Source organism: Zea mays, chromosome 6 (assembly GCF_902167145.1).
Source record: "Zea mays cultivar B73 chromosome 6, Zm-B73-REFERENCE-NAM-5.0, whole genome shotgun sequence".
Taxonomy (NCBI): Eukaryota; Viridiplantae; Streptophyta; class Magnoliopsida; order Poales; family Poaceae; genus Zea; species Zea mays.
This window is the reverse complement of record NC_050101.1, coordinates 109,603,975-109,618,451: the sequence shown is the minus strand read 5'-3', so window position 1 is coordinate 109,618,451 and position 14,477 is coordinate 109,603,975.

Genomic DNA, 14,477 nt, shown 5'->3' with positions numbered 1-14,477 from the left:
TAAGAAATTGGCTAGTGTAGGTCAAGTGATTGAACTAGGGTAGAAAGAACTCTAGTTACAGGTAATTAAACTTAACTTGACAAATAAAACTGGATTTTTAAGGATCCACTGTTAGTAAGCATTTCTGCAAACAGAGTCATTGATTATTGAGAAACCTTACCTTGACTCCCTTATAACCAGCATACCCTTGAGAGTCTTTTTTTAGTCGGGTAAGTCTTGCTGAGTAATTCCATACTCAGGGTTTTATTCCCTATTATTTTTAGGTGAGGAAGCAACAAACTTTTGTTGTTTCTGTTCCAAGGTGATCTCAAAAGAAGAAGACCAAGAGTAAAGCTGCGGGAGGAAAGGATCCTCCATAAAAACTTTTGTGTAAAACTTATCGGGAGGGGTTTTTGCCTCCCTTGGCTTGTAATAATAATACTCTGCACTCGTATGTTATATTCTGGTCTGTAAATATTAATCTTTGTCTTACTTTTAAATAAAGGTAAGTTAATGTAATGGCTTTCGCACTTTCGTAACTCCGATGCTTGTAATGTCTGCGTGACGGGTAAAACGCTCTTGGGAAAGGTAAGAAAAGTAGATACCGAACTTGTTAAGTGATTCAGGGGCACCTGTAGGGTTGTCTGAGGTCCGTTGCACAAGGACAACTATAGGTGGGCCTAATGACTTGGGAGGTTCCGTCACATGTGGTTGTATATGAAATCTGTGGTTTTCTCTGTAAATGTCAGAAATGTACAAAAATATAATTTTTTGCAACTGCTGAAATTCATTATGTCTGATGGCTTAACACAAGCCGTCGGACATAATACTTCATTATGTCTGAAGGCTAACATAGGCCATCGGCTAATATAGGCCACCAGACATAATCGATGGACGACCGTTAACTGCCGTTACCGAGGATAAACGCCGATGGCCGAAAGGTGCCGTCAGACATAGCTTATGTCCAACGGCCACGGTCGGAAATAAGAGTATTTTTGACCCTTTACGACAGAGGGATGGGTACCGTCGATCATAAGCCTACGACCGTCTGTCGAAAATAACTTATGTCTGATGGCTTTAACTGTCGAAAATACCCTTTTTACTAAAGTGATGAACAAGCACCACCCACGTATATGTATTTCCTTTAATCTGGGTTGCTGCTGCTCGTTGGTAGTAGCATATTATTGACCAAACTTCTACCACGTCCTACGTACAATCCTGCATGTATTAGAGTACGTCTGGTTTCACATTAGACACTTATTCACGTTGTGTTTGTTTTTTCAAAGAAGAATGTAAAAGTTCATGTACCCGAGCTCCAGGACATGCCATTTTTGTTTTCTTTTGTTTTTTTGCAAGCACCACGTAGCAGTTTAAAGCTAAATTCCACCGAATCTATCTCTATATGTGCATACACTCAGAACGTCTCCAAGACCCTCCTTAAAAATCATTTGGGAAGTCAATGCATGATTATGCCAAGTGATCGATGAACAAAATAAATAGAGGGTTCTATTTTTATCTTCCTCTCCAGTAGTTTTTAGTAATTAGAGAATCTCCAGGACTCTGATGTATAATTTACTTGCTAAACCAGAGACAAGTTAACAAAATAAGCACCAACCTTAATTTACCCCCTCCAATAGTTTACCATATGAACTTTCTAAAAAAACGAATTGTTTGGCGCATCAATTCCAGGTCAGTGCGGCCATCCACCATGTCCGTCGACAGATAGGTTGTCATTCTCGGTTCACCCCATCCACCATGTGTGTTAGTACCGGACCTTGTACATTATTCCCCATGATCTTCATGGGACAGCGACGGTAGAAGTGCTACACAAAAAACATTTGTCAGCTTATTCCTTTGGCTTTAATCTGTACCGGTTTCTACTATTTCTACAATATTTTTGTCTCTATAGATTGCAGCTGCAGCAGCCTGAACAGCTGGCTTCAATGGATACCAGACAATCGAAACTAAATGTCTTAGCTTATAGCCTCGGTTGCATGCACCGATATTAATTAATTGATATCTTTAATACCAATTGTTGAATATATGTTCAAGAGACAATCATGACATATGATAACACTAATGAGTCTTTATGGTAAAAACACATTAGTAAGGGTCTATATGTACCAAAGGTCTGGCATGCTTGAGAGAATCATATTAGCTACCGCTGTCTCTTCCTATGGTTGCAGACGCTCGATACGTCGACACCGCTTCTCTCGATATGCATGGTGTTAGCACACCGACATTACGATATTTCATCTTCACACGTATGGATATACCATGGTGACACTGTTGTTACTGTGGTGTTGATAAATAACGAACTTGTGGAGGATGGGCAAATGTGTTGTTGTTGGTACGCAAGGACATTCGATGACTTCCACTACATCAATGTGTCCTTCCACTGTGTTGCGCGTCTAGTAGTAGAAATGCATGATTCTGTAGTTACATGCAATCTTGGTTAAACATGGTAGATATGCTAGTGTGTATCGTGCATGATTTACATTAGTGGTACCAGAGCTAGGTCATGCACAATTTTTGATCTAGATTATTTGCATATAGGTGATACTCCTAGTATATTGCATCTATTTTTCTTTGGTTATAGCACCACTTAGGACAAATGAGGTAATTGCCGGTATAGTCGCATATCTCTACTGACTAGAATCACCGTAGGGATAACAATACATGTATCTTTTAGATTGAGAAAGTCAAGAAATCTGAATTGGATATACTGTTATGGCTCTATGTCACACAATTGTCAATATGATTGACAGTAAAAATAGAGACATTTAGCTTGTCTCGAAATCAACTAGATTTGATTAATCTGGTGATATTTATATAGAGCTTTCAGTGATGTGACCAGGAATTTCTGAGTGTACGACACAGATTATTTGGACAAACCATTTTCATACCGCATGGTAGTATCCGACTCTCCACCTAGCATGGTTTTATAGAGAATATTATGAATAATATGACCCAAATATAGAAACCACATATAGGACTTGATGATGTAGATCACCATGATAAATGGATGACTTCTATCCTACATTTAATATAATTATCTGCGATGGTTTATTTTCCTACCTTACTATCCACCCATGTACTAAATATGATAGGATAGTTTCCCTAAAAAATTAAAGAGTTTATTTTGATACCCTTCCAATTACTATGTTTATATAGATTCTAATCATCACTTGGTGGGCCTACCAAAGCAAAGTCTCATTGATTATTTTAATCTAATAGGGTAAGTCCTAGACAGTTGCTAAAGATGAAGGGCAAAGGTGAGGGCAAGGCTAAAGATGAGATCTCAAAGCTAAATGCAAAGTCTAAGTCTGGCCTTTCTTCTAAAGACAAAAATTTCATTGTGGTGACCTTGAGAAACGGTCTAGGAACTACAAGAAGTACTTACAAGATTAAGGAAATTGAGACTTCTATTTTGTGTATATATGTTATTGAAATTAATCTGGCTATTTCTTTTAGTGAATCATGGGTATTTGATATCAGATCGATGATTCATACTTGCAAATCATTGCAAGGACTAAAAAGGACTAGAATATTTGCTACAAATGAGTTGAATATGTGTGTAGGCAATAGAGCAAAGGTTGTTGCACTAGCCATCGACACTTATCAAGTGCCACTTGTACACATTTTAGAAAGATCTTAACAAATACCTAATCCAGAGAATTCCTAATTTTCAATAGCAATAGATATCTAAGTTTTATAGCTTGCCATGGTTATTATTGTAGAAGATTTTCAAACCTTGCCTTATGCCCTCATTTCATGGCTTCATGATTGTTATAGAAATTTCTAAATTTTTTGTTTTGTTTCTGTTGGTACCTCAAGATTGGGGCACCCACTACTGCTGGATCAAGGTGGACCCTCCAGGATCGTTGGAGCTTTGTCTTCTAGTTGCACTGGACAGTCCGGTGCCGCACCGGACATGTACTGTTCACTGTCCGATGCGCCTCTGGCGGCTGCTCTGACTTCTGCGCGCACTGTCCGCGCACTATAGCGTTTATAGGTGTTCGTTGCAGTCGACCGTTGCACTGTTAGCCGTTGCTCCGCTGGTGCACCGGATAGTTCGGTGGCACACCGGACAATCTGGTGAATTATAGTGGAGCGACGCCTGAGAAACCCGAAGGTGGCGAGTTTGGAGTTGTACGGTCCTGGTGCACCGGACACTGTCTGGTGGCATACCAGACAGTCCGGTGTGCCAGATCAGGGCACCCTTCGGTTCCTTTGCTCCTTTGCTTTTGAACCCTAACTTTGATCTTTTATTGGTTTGCGTTGAACCTTTATGCACCTGTGGAATATATAATCTAGAACAAACTAGTTAGTCCAATCATTTGTGTTGGGCATTCAACCACCAAAATTATTTATAGGAAAAGGTTAAACCTTATTTCCCTTTCAATCTCCCCCTTTTTGGTGATTGATGCCAACACAAACCAAAGAAAATATATAAGTGCAGAATTGAACTAGTTTGCATAAGGTAAGTGCATAGGTTACTTAGAATTAAATCAATTTATACTTTTACTTGATATGCATGGTTGCTTTCTTTTATTTTAACATTTTGGACCACATTTGCACCACTTGTTTTGTTTTTTGCAAATCTTTTTGGAAATTCTTTTTCAAAGTCTTTTGCAAATAGTCAAAGGTATATGAATAAGATTGTAAGAAGCATTTTCAAGATTTGAAATTTCTCCCCCTGTTTCAAATGCTTTTCCTTTGACTAAACAAAACTCCCCCTGAATAAAATTCTCCTCTTAGCTTTCAAGAGGGTTTTAAATAGATATCAATTGGAAATATATTTAGATGCTAATTTTGAAAATATACTGTAACGCCCCGAATTTTGCAGTTGAATTTTTTTTCTTTTCCTTACTTGCCAAAATTCGGGCGTTACCTTTTCCTTTTCTTTTTCCCCTCGCTAAACCTTGACCTTTTCCAAAGTTTAGCGGGATCCGGTTTGGAATTCCCGTACGTATAAAAACCCTAAATGCTTTATGTTGCTCGATGCACCATGCCGAACCTTGCATTTCTTTTGATTGCTTTGAAAGTGCAAATGCATTCATGTAGAAAGATCGGATTTTGAAAATGTGGAGAAGATCTTTTCTTTCTTTTTCTTCCTCCCTCTCTTTTTCTCTCCTCTTTTCCTCTCTCTCCCGCGCCGTGGGCCGACCCCGGCCGGCCCAGGCCCCTGTGCGCCCCCCCTTGGGCCCAATAGGCCCAACCGCCCCCCCCACCTCCCCTTTTTCCCCCAATTCTTTCTCCCTCCCTCTCATTTTCTCTCATTTTCTCTCCCTCTCCCTAAGCCGCCGCCCCTACCCCTGCCCTAAGCCGCCGCCGCCCCCTGCCCAACCGCCGCCCTCGGCCGCCCCTGCCGCCGGCCGCCCCTCGCCGTCGCGCCCCTCCCCGGTGAGCTCCCCCCTCCCCCTCTCCTCCCTCCCCCATCCCCTCTCCCCTTTCCCCATGGCCGGTTCGGCCGCCTCCCTGCCCGCCCGGTCCGGCCGCCCGCCGCCCAGCCCAGCCGCCGTGGCCGGCTCGGCCGCCCCGCCCCCCCCTGCCCCGCCGGTTCGGCCGCCCCACGGCCGGCTCGGCCGCCCCCTGCGCCGCCCCCTGCCCCGCCGGTTCGGCCGCCCCTGCGCTCCGCCGGTTCGGCCGCCCCGCCCTCGCCAGCTCGGCCGCCCCCTGCGCGCCCCGCCTAGGGCCGGTTCAACCGCCCTAGGGCCGGTTCAACCGCCCCCCCCCCCTTCTGTTTTTTTTTATTTTTTTTTATTTTATTTTATTTACTTTCTGTGATCATAATTACTGTATTTTAAGTAGGCTAATCACTGTTCATGCTATGGAAAATAGGAAGTTTAATTTAAAATTCCGTTATGCTATTGATTCACGTAGTTAATTGTTTACCCTGTGCAATGTTGATCAACTAAAAGTGATTAGGTTTCCATTAGTATATATAAATATATATAACAGAATTATTTTGTTAAAAACCAATTGTGTCATTAGTGCATAAGATTTAACCCCCTGCGAGACCTTTCCCGTTTCTTTCTAACCATAACAAATGCGTTATCGAATGTCATACTTGATGCATATTCGCTTTATTTGTTATCTTGTATGGTGTACTGTTCTTTTGTATTAAATATGTGGATGTATGTATGTATGTTTGCGCTCGCATAGAGAACGATCCGGTCGAAGAGCCCGAGGAATTCGCAGGAGAAGCCCCTGAGCAGCAGTCGGTTGGTGGAGGCAAGTGTCCTTTGACCTATCTATGTCCTATTCATTCTTTAATTCACCTCCCGCATTACACCTTTATACCTAAGGATTGACTAGCTTTTGTTATCCATGTCCTTGTTTACCTATTTGGGTCGGATTATTACTACTTAGTCTGATGCTATTGCTCAACTCTAATCAATGAACATGATGTGATTATCTATGATACGCTGTTTTCCCGTTCTTCTTTATGATTATACTTGTGGTTTTCAAGGGGACTCGAGCGGTTTCTCGAGTGCCTCTCCGTAAGGACCTGTTCTATGGATGACCGCCCGGGAAAACAGTGCAACCATGAGGGTGGAATGGGGTGCCCTTAGCTGAATAATTAGAGGATCCGGGGTGTAGTTCACTTAGCCGTCGTGCCGTCAATGGGGCTCGGTGTATGCGGCTCGCTCTGCCAAGTTTGGGTTCGCCCCTTGGGGAGGAGTGCGGTGCATTTAGGAAACCTAACGGGTGGCTACAGCCCCGGGGAATCTTTGTAAAGGCTTCGTAGTGAATCCCTGGCCATTCACCTCGGGAGTGAATAAGGGTCTTGCAAGCCCGGGCCAGAGAGGGAATCACGGCTTGTGGGTAAAGTGCACAACCTCTGCAGAGTGTTATGAAACTGATATATCAGCCGTGCTCGCGGTTATGAGCGGCCAAGGGAGCTCCAGAGATTAGTGATACTTGATCAGAGATATTGTGGTACAGGTGGTTATGAGATTGATGGTTCCGGTTATGATTATGGTATTGGTAAGTGGTATTCTTTCCGTTTGGAAAGGATACAATGGGCTAATAACTTGGGTTAATGTTAAAACCTGGCTTTCTACTAGTAAATAATAACCTGACCAACTAAAAGCAACTGCTTGACTTATCCCCACATAAAGCTAGTCCACTACAGCCAAACAGGATACTTGCTGAGTATGTTGATGTGTACTCACCCTTGCTCTACACACCAAACCCCCCCCAGGTTGTCAGCATTGCAACCACTGCTCAGGCGAAGATGAAGCTGTGGAAGGAGACTTCCAGGAGTTCCAAGATTACGACGAGTTCTAGGTGTGGGTTAGCGGCAACCCCCAGTCGGCTGCCTGTGAAGGCCGCGTTATCTACGTTTCTTTTCCGCACTTTGATTTATTGTAAGAACTATATGGACGTCTCAGACGTATGATGTAATCGACTATTATTTCCCTTATTAATACTATTTTGAGCACTGTGTGATGATGTCCATATTATGTAACTGCTGTGTACGTGAATAACTGATCCTGGCACGTACATGGTTCGCATTCGGTTTGCCTTCTAAAAACCGGGTGTGACATAAGTGGTATCAAAGCCGTGCTGACTGTAGGACCGCTAACCTAGAGTAGAATGGTCGTTCTAAGGATTATAGACCTCTGTCCCTGCCTTGACCTTGGTACCCCTTCAAAAGTTGGTCCTACTGACCAAACCTATGTTCTACTATATATTATACCTTGCTGAAAATTATGTTCTACTCCAATCCTTCATCTATTTATGATTCATTACTTGCTGGTCATATTAATTCTGTTCTCACCCTTTTGCTTGCGATGTCTTTTGTAGATGGCTCGACTTAGACACACTGCACGTAAGTCAGTCATCCCCTTCTTACCCTCCCGCCTTGCTGAGCGTCCGCTTCGCCGTCCCGTGGCCGGACAGTCCAGCCACTTGGAGAGACTGCACCACCGCCTGCGTGAGGAGCAGGAACGTCGACGACGGGAGCAGCAGAGCTCTTCCCTCTCGCTCCACCAGGAGATAGAGTCTGTGAGGAGCTGCTCCCCTGTGCTTCCTCTGGAGCCGCCCCCTGCACCACCACTGGGCGCCCCAGCTTCTGGAGTAGCTGCTGGAGGAGACCCAGACGACGGAGATGGCGACGACAGCTCGAGCCACGACACCGACTTCTCTGCTAACCCTGAGCCGGAAGGATGGGTTGCTCGACCCATCACTCGCGACGCTGCTCGCGGGTGTCACTTCCACGATGCGCTCGACACCCTGCTACGTCGGGCATTTGACCGGCATACTTGGTCCGTCGAGTATCGCTGTGTGGTCTACCAGCATAGTCGCGGGGTCTACCCGGACCGCTGGGAGGCGACTTGCTTGGTGCGCTGCCCGGAGGACAGTCTCCAGGGTGCAGAGGCCTGTTCAGAGCACTATTCTATCTCTGAGCGGGACTCAGCTGAGGCAGCCATGCAAGATGCTGCACGGCGTGCGCTTTCGCACTACTGCTCGGTTTTCGGTGGGGCAGCTGACGGTCTTGACCTGAAGTATTACCCCCGCCGTTCATCTGGCAGCACAGGAGGCGTGATTGTCTCACCCGTCGGTGAGGGCAATCCTAGGTTGAGCAGCACAGTCAACCTAGCCGCCGTGCTAAACACGGAGCTGGACCATGCATTAGACGAGCTGAGTAGGGCTCGTGCTGAGATCGCCCTGCTGCGGGCTGAGCGCGCGGAACGTCGTTTTCTGGACGGTGGATCCCCCGCTCCCGTTGGGACTCAGCACCCGTACCGCTCACCTCAGCGTGGACACCAGTCTTATGGCAATCCCGCCTGCAAGACCAAGATAAATCTAGAACCATAGATCGTTAGAGTTGGATCTTGTAATTAATACGAAATAAATATATACATAGAAGCTTCAGTCTTAGCGTTAGTCTCGGTCTTAGTTAGTTTTAGTTAGACAGGGTAGTTTGCTATATCCTGTGCATTTATGTTTGTCATGATGAACTATGTTTGGTTTGGATCTTTGTAATGATTGTCACCAGAGTGTGGGTATCCCCTGCATTTTGGTTTACATACTATGTCAATAAAGTTAGTTATATAGTTGGGAAACCCATTATTCTCCTTTCCTCTTTATCTGAGAAGCTGTGTGGTCTGAGTTGGAGATCAGTGAAGATGCTCATCTGTTCAGTGCTGTTGAAGAATTCTATTCTCTTTTCTTATGCTGCAAGACTTGCCAGATCAGTTCTGATGTGTGGTTGCATTCTGCAGATGTCAGAGAACAGGCGCAGAGGAGGAAGGCGTGCTCAGCAGGAGCGAGCCGCTCCGCAGGATGAGGTGCCCCAGCAGCAGCACCTGCCGCCCCCGCCCCCGATGTCGATCGAGCAGATGTTTCTGATGCAGACTCAGGCAGTTCAAGCTATCGGTCAGACTTTGGCCGCCATTCAGCAGCAGCAGCAGCAGCAGCAGCAAGCACCACCCCAGCCTCAGATGCCTCAGATGCCTAGAGATAAGCGTGCTGAATTCATGAGAGGTCATCCACCAACGTTCGCTCATTCTTCTGACCCCATGGATGCTGAAGATTGGCTGCGCACTGTGGAGCGGGAGTTGCATACCGCTCAGTGCGATGACCGGGAGAAAGTCTTGTATGGTCCCCGTCTGTTGAGAGGAGCAGCCCAGTCATGGTGGGAGTCTTACCTCGCCACCCATGCCAACCCCGACACCATCACCTGGGAAGAATTCAGAGGTAGCTTTCGTCAGTACCATGTGCCTGCAGGTCTGATGACAGTGAAGAAGGAGGAGTTCCTGGCCCTCAAGCAAGGGTCATCGTCTGTCAGTGAGTATCGAGACAGGTTTCTGCAATTGTCTCGCTATGCTCCTGAAGATGTCAACACCGACGCCAAGCGACAATACCGTTTCCTGAGAGGCTTGGTTGACCCTCTGCAGTATCAGCTGATGAATCACACCTTCCCGACATTCCAGCACCTGATTGACAGAGCGATCATGACGGAGAGAAAGCGCAAGGAGATGGAAGATCGTAAGCGCAAGATCAGTGGACCCCAGCCTGGAAGCAGCAGCCGTCCCTGTTTCTCAGGCAATCAACCTCAGCAGTTCAGGCAGAACCAGCGTCCACCTCAGCAGCATCAGCAGCGTCAGCAGTATCAGCAGTTCCAAAGGCAGTATCCTCAGCATCAGTACCAGAACCGTCAGAGCAATCAGTCAGGAGGTCAGTTTCAGAAGCAGAATCAGCAAGCACCTCGTCTTCCTGCCCCAGCAAATCAGCAGAACAGTCAGGCAGCACCAGCTCAGGTTGGAAACAGGGCGTGTTTCCACTGTGGAGAGCAAGGCCATTGGGTGATGCAATGTCCGAAGAAGGCAGCCCAGCAGCAGTCAGGCCCCAATGCCCCAGCGAAGCAGAATGTGCCTCAGCCTGGAGCAGGCAATCGCCCTCAGCCGCGTTATAATCATGGAAGGCTGAACCACTTGGAAGCTGAAGCAGTTCAGGAGACCCCCGACATGATAGTAGGTATGTTCCCAGTCGATTCCCATATTGCAGAAGTGTTATTTGATACTGGAGCAACACATTCTTTCATTACTGCATCATGGGTAGAAGCACATAATCTTCCAACTACTACCATGTTAACCCCCATTCAAATTGACTCAGCCGGTGGTAGAATTCGAGCTGATAGCATTTGTTTAAATGTAAGTGTGGAAATAAGGGGGATAGCGTTTCCCGCCAACCTTATAGTAATGGGTACTCAGGGAATAGATGTCATCCTAGGGATGAATTGGCTAGATAAGTATCAGGCAGTTATCAGTTGTGATAAAAGGACAATCAAGTTAGTGTCCCTACTAGGAGAGGAAGTGGTGACCGAGTTAGTCCCGCCTGAGCCAAAGAAAGGAAGTTGTTATCAGATGGCTGTTGATAGCAGTGAAGCAGACCCAATTGAGAGTATCAAGGTTGTGTCTGAATTCCCAGATGTGTTTCCAAAGGATTTACCGGGTATGCCACCAGAGCGGAAAGTTGAATTTGCTATAGAGCTTCTTCCTGGAACCGCCCCTATCTTCAAGAGAGCTTACAGAATATCTGGACCAGAGTTGGATGAACTTAAGAAGCAAATTGATGAGCTGTCAGAGAAAGGTTACATCCGGCCAAGCACCTCGCCTTGGGCCGCCCCTGTCTTGTTTGTGGAAAAGAAAGATGGCACCAAGAGGATGTGCATCGATTATCGAGCTTTGAATGAGGTCACGATCAAGAACAAGTATCCTTTGCCCAGAATAGAAGATCTGTTCGACCAGTTGAGAGGAGCCAGTGTGTTCTCCAAGATTGATCTGAGGTCAGGTTATCATCAGCTCAGGATCCGACCTTCGGACATTCCGAAGACGGCATTCATTACCAAGTATGGTTTATACGAGTTCACAGTGATGTCTTTTGGTTTGACCAATGCGCCAGCGTTCTTTATGAACTTGATGAACAGTGTATTCATGGATTATCTTGATAAGTTCGTGGTGGTATTCATTGATGACATCCTGGTTTATTCTCAAAGTGAAGAAGAGCATGCAGATCATTTGAGGATGGTATTGCAGAGATTGCGAGAGCACCAGTTGTATGCAAAGTTGAGCAAGTGTGAGTTCTGGATCAGTGAAGTCCTGTTCTTGGGTCACATAATCAACAAGGAAGGATTGGCTGTGGATCCGAAGAAAGTGGCAGACATTCTGAACTGGAAAGCACCAACGGATGCTCGAGGAATCAAGAGCTTCATTGGAATGGCCGGATATTATCGGCGATTCATTGAAGGGTTTTCGAAGATTGCGAAGCCAATGACAGCGTTGCTAGGCAACAAGGTTGAGTTCAAGTGGACCCAGAAATGCCAAGAGGCCTTTGAAGCGCTGAAAGAGAAGTTGACAACAGCGCCTGTCCTAGTCTTGCCTGATGTGCACAAGCCCTTCTCGGTGTATTGTGATGCTTGTTACACAGGTTTGGGATGTGTGTTGATGCAAGAGGGAAGAGTTGTGGCTTACTCGTCCCGACAGCTGAAGGTTCATGAGAAGAACTACCCAATCCATGATCTAGAGTTGGCAGCAGTGGTTCACGCACTGAAGACATGGAGGCACTATCTGTATGGACAGAAATGCGATGTTTACACAGACCACAAGAGTCTGAAGTACATATTCACTCAGTCAGAGTTGAACATGAGGCAACGAAGATGGTTAGAGTTGATCAAAGACTATGAGTTGGAGATTCATTACCATCCAGGCAAAGCAAACGTAGTGGCAGATGCTCTGAGCAGAAAGAGTCAAGTCAATCTAATGGTTGCTCGTCCGATGCCTTATGAGTTGGCCAAGGAGTTTGACAGGTTGAGTCTCGGATTTCTGAACAATTCTCGAGGAGTCACAGTTGAATTGGAACCTACCTTGGAGCGTGAAATCAAAGACGCGCAGAAGAATGATGAGAAGATCAGTGAGATTCGGCGATTGATTCTAGAAGGCAAAGGCAAAGATTTTCGAGAAGATGCTGAAGGCGTGATATGGTTCAAAGACCGCTTGTGTGTTCCCAATGTCCAGTCCATTCGGGAGTTGATTCTTAAGGAAGCTCATGAGACAGCCTATTCGATTCACCCTGGCAGTGAGAAGATGTATCAGGATCTGAAGAAGAAATTCTGGTGGTACGGAATGAAAAGGGAAATCGCAGAGCATGTGGCTATGTGCGATAGTTGTCGAAGAATTAAGGCAGAACACCAGAGACCAGCTGGATTGTTGCAACCGTTGCAGATCCCTCAGTGGAAATGGGATGAAATTGGTATGGATTTCATAGTCGGATTGCCTCGCACTCGAGCCGGCTACGATTCCATTTGGGTAGTAGTGGACCGCTTGACCAAGTCAGCCCACTTCATACCTGTCAAGACCAACTACAACAGTGCAGTATTGGCAGAGTTGTATATGTCTCGGATCGTTTGTCTTCATGGTGTGCCAAAGAAGATAGTGTCAGACCGAGGAACGCAGTTCACCTCTCATTTCTGGCAGCAGTTGCATGAAGCCTTGGGCACGCATCTGAATTTCAGTTCAGCTTATCATCCGCAGACAGATGGTCAGACCGAAAGGACCAATCAAATTCTTGAAGATATGTTGAGAGCCTGTGCGTTGCAAGATCAGTCCGGATGGGACAAGCGATTGCCTTATGCAGAGTTTTCCTATAACAACAGTTACCAGGCCAGTTTGAAGATGTCACCGTTTCAAGCGCTGTATGGAAGGAGTTGCAGAACTCCGTTGCAATGGGATCAGCCTGGAGAAAAGCAAGTGTTTGGGCCAGACATTTTGCTTGAAGCCGAAGAGAACATCAAGATGGTTCGAGAGAATCTGAAGATAGCGCAATCGAGGCAGCGAAGCTATGCAGACACAAGAAGAAGAGAGCTGAGTTTCGAAGTCGGAGACTTTGTCTATCTGAAGGTGTCACCGATCAGAGGAGTCAGAAGATTCGGAGTGAAAGGCAAGCTAGCACCCCGCTACATTGGTCCGTATCAGATTCTTGCAAGACGAGGAGAAGTAGCTTATCAGCTCAGTTTGCCAGGGAATTTGTCTACTGTGCATAATGTCTTTCATGTGTCTCAATTGAAGAAGTGTTTGCGTGTGCCAGAAGAGCAGTTGCCAGTGGAAGGTCTTGAGGTCCAGGAGGACTTGACCTACGTTGAGAAGCCAGCTCAGATCCTTGAGGTTGCAGATAGAGTCACCCGAAGGAAGACCGTCAGAATGTGCAAAGTCAGATGGAGTCACCACTCTGAGGAAGAAGCAACCTGGGAGCGTGAAGATGATCTGATGGCCAAGTACCCGGAGCTCTTTGCTAGCCAGCCCTGAATCTCGAGGGCGAGATTCTTTTAAGGGGGATAGGTTTGTAACGCCCCGAATTTTGCAGTTGAATTTTTTTTCTTTTCCTTACTTGCCAAAATTCGGGCGTTACCTTTTCCTTTTCTTTTTCCCCTCGCTAAACCTTGACCTTTTCCAAAGTTTAGCGGGATCCGGTTTGGAATTCCCGTACGTATAAAAACCCTAAATGCTTTATGTTGCTCGATGCACCATGCCGAACCTTGCATTTCTTTTGATTGCTTTGAAAGTGCAAATGCATTCATGTAGAAAGATCGGATTTTGAAAATGTGGAGAAGATCTTTTCTTTCTTTTTCTTCCTCCCTCTCTTTTTCTCTCCTCTTTTCCTCTCTCTCCCGCGCCGTGGGCCGACCCCGGCCGGCCCAGGCCCCTGTGCGCCCCCCCTTGGGCCCAATAGGCCCAACCGCCCCCCCCACCTCCCCTTTTTCCCCCAATTCTTTCTCCCTCCCTCTCATTTTCTCTCATTTTCTCTCCCTCTCCCTAAGCCGCCGCCCCTACCCCTGCCCTAAGCCGCCGCCGCCCCCTGCCCAACCGCCGCCCTCGGCCGCCCCTGCCGCCGGCCGCCCCTCGCCGTCGCGCCCCTCCCCGGTGAGCTCCCCCCTCCCCCTCTCCTCCCTCCCCCATCCCCTCTCCCCTTTCCCCATGGCCGGTTCG